This window comes from Crocodylus siamensis, chromosome 5, assembly GCF_052110815.1.
Source record: "Crocodylus siamensis isolate JL-2025a chromosome 5, ASM5211081v1, whole genome shotgun sequence".
NCBI classification, from domain to species: Eukaryota; Metazoa; Chordata; order Crocodylia; family Crocodylidae; genus Crocodylus; species Crocodylus siamensis.
In genome coordinates, this window is record NC_143399.1 from 204635647 (window position 1) to 204639037 (window position 3391).

The window sequence follows — 3391 nt, forward strand, 5'->3', positions numbered from 1 at the left end:
AAGGGCTGCAAAGGAAGAGGTCTCATGCACATCCAGGGGCCCTGATCGTCCTCTTGCTGTCAGCGGTGTAAGTCAGCTGGGACACTGTGGCCAACCAGAAATCAGGCCTCTCGTGTGAAAAGAGAAATGTTGATTGGGAGCAAAAACCTTTGTGTGTGTCTGGGAACCGCAGCGAGAGGAAGGAGGAGAGGAACTCGCCGGCTGGGAGAACAACTTCCCCGCCGCACTCCAGCCTGCCCAAGCACCAGAAGAGTCGCACGGGGCCTGCAACCACAGCAAAGCCCCGAAGACAAGGAAAGCCACAGGCATGCTCTGAGCCCAGCCAGCTCGACTTGCAGCAGATTAGCGGCTGAGATAGATCATCGCTGATCAACATGCCTGAGCTGCTACCGGAGCCAAAGTCGGAGGAACACCAAGTGCCTGGAGGGAAGGTCCTGAACAGGAGGGATTTTGGCCCCTGACCCAGCCAAGAAGAGACATGATTCCCCAGGAAGAAATCCCCAGGAAAAGCTTCAGTTGAATCTGACCTGCTCCTTTCTTGGCTAACCTGCCCAAGGATCCACAGGGAGCAGGGAGGCTGGAAAAAATATGTTGGGAGCATTTTTGCCCTATAGTAGCATTGTCTGGGGAGGAGACACAAAGGTTTGGCCAGTGGCTAAAGCGGCAACCTAGGGGACCTGGGTTCGGTTCCCTGCTCTGGCTTCTTACGTGGCTCTTTCTCTGCATGCCTCAGTTTCCCTGTGTAGAGAGCAAGGCCATCCCTACCTCACTGTGGAGAAGTGAGGATAAATACTGGCTCTGAGGCCCTGATCCTGAAAGCCATATAAGCATGCAAAGAGGAGGAATGGCATTCAAGTGGCCACGTAACATGGGAGGAAAAGCTCCAATGCATCCTTGAAACATCACGAGAAGCCAAGGGATGCTGCAGAGCGAGTCTGCACTGCTGCGCCGGGTTATGGGGGGGAAGTTGCAGGGAGCACGTTCAGTGGAAAAAGGCTCTCACCACTCCCCCCCCCGAATGGCATCATGTCAACACCTGCCACGAGAGGAGCTGCCCTAAGGGCTCACCTGACAGGTCCCAACCCTGAGCCTCAGGGGCCAAGCACCAGCCCGCAGCTCATGCTGGACGGCAGAGTAGCAAGGGGCCGCTGATATGCAGCTTCCCGGGGAAGCTGTCTGAACAACGAGGCCTCTGCCATCCTCGGACTGCTCTGCTGTTTCCCTGCCTTTGTACCCTGCCACTGCTCGCTGATCCCGCTCGGACTCGGACCTCGGCCTCCACCTCACATCCTGCATTGCTGGAACTGGGACGTGGCTCGCTCCCTGACCTCCTCTAGCATTTTGGCCCTGGCTCAGACTCTGACCCCCGGCTATCCCTCGGCTAATGGCCCATGCAAACCACCAGCCGACCTGCCCACACCTGGGCACATGGCATCCCCTGCCATTTCACCAAGGGGTGAGGAAAGCTAAGGGCAATGCTGAAGGGACCCGAACCACCCCAGACAGCCTCACTCCATTGAATAGGAGATTAGCTAATGCTTGGAGCAGACCAGGAAAGCCATCCAGAGCGGACCCCGCACTGTTTCTATCGGGGAACATGGCAGGAACTGAAAATACGGCACCGTTTTCCTAGGGCGTCTCAGCCACTGGTTCTGCTCTCGGTGCCGTTTTGTCAGTCCGGGTGGATAACTGGCTGGGTAAAGGCCCTCTTACCTACTGACCACTTCAATTTACATTTTAATGGACTGGCTTTCTTGCATACGGACAAGCCTCTGGCTGCTTTACTGCTCCATCCAGAAGGTGCACAGACCATCTGCAGATGCTTCCTCCACCTGGCAAAGGGTGTTTGTGCCCAAAAGCTTGCAAAGAAGAATTTGTCCAACTATTTGAGTTGGTCTAATAAAAGATATCAGATTTACCCAAAGAACCTTGTCCGCCTATGTCCTTAGGCCAGCACGGCTGCACCCTACACCCCTGAACAGGGAAGATACTCATGTGCAAGAAGGGCTCTCTAAGCACCATCAACTTCAGTGGGACTCACACTCATGCTTATACACCTATCTTGGACAGGACAGCTTTGTGGAAACTGCCCTGGGTTTCCTCCCCAGACAGTTTCCACAGCTGTGCAGCCAGATGTGGTCATGCAGAAGCGGAAGGATAATTAATGTGAGATAGTAAATCCCGCAGTAAATGCCATGACCATAGACATTTAGGAAGAGGCACACTCCTCCCCTCCTAAACCTGCCCTTTGCCTAGCATCCACAACCCTGCCAGACATAGTTAAAGCAGCTAACGTCACATAAATAACAGAAGGAATAAATGCCAAGAAAGTTACAACAGAAAATTCTCAGTTGGACTTAAGAAAGCAGGCAAAAATGTTGTAGCTTAGGCCAGGCACTTAGATATCGTTACCCTTCCTATAAATTTATGCACATCAAACACAACATTAGATATTTCACCAGCCACCTTAACTCTGACTCATCCTCCTTCCAGATTCTCTTTTCTTCCACAAACCTGGAGCTCTTCCAGGAGTTGCTGCAACTCTTCTGCTCTCCATTAATTGGTTGGAAATGCCCCATAACAATGAGACTGTGTTACTCATTGGTGTTTTTGTTGGGTTTTCTTTTTCCCCCTACTGTTTTCCCATAAATGTTTTCTTTTCTACTTGTGAGTAATGGCAGTGGATGAGAAAATCCTTTGGCGGTAACAGGACATTCTGCATGTGAAATGTGCCCATCTGCTCAGCTTCTCAAGCTAACTTTACTTGCTTCACTTTTAGAGCTACTTTCCTTTCCTTTTCATTTTCTTTTGTATTTCCTATTGCAATGGAGGCCATGTAGACATGGGAAAACAAGGGCATTTTAATGGCCTCCCACGTTTTGTTTCCTTTGTTTCTCCTTGCATTGTACTTGTCTCTGAACATGGGCCATTTTTTACAGCTGGGAAAAACCAACATTGCATGAATAAAGACATACCCCGAGCTCACAAGAGTTTGGGTGAAAACCTCCATTAACGTTATCTGGTGTAGGTTGCGGGAAGACTTCCCAGTGGTGTAATTGGAAGATGTGGTTGGGACATAGCAGAGGGATATCAAACATGGATACAGGCTGACTACTAGATGTAGTCATAGTGCCAGTCTTGGCATAAGACTACATTGTACTGGGCACTATACAAAAAAAACCCTTTAAAACCAAGTTCAAAAAGGGATTAAAGAAATCCCACGGAGAACAGGTTCATCGGGAACTTATTAATTCAAATGGATAAGTCTCTAACATCCCCAAACCAATGATGGTTGATGCCAAGCATATGATGACAGGGGATGGAGCCCTCTAGCATGCCCTGTTCATGTACTCGCCCTCTAAAGATTGGGGGCCTACTTTTTTGGCAGGCA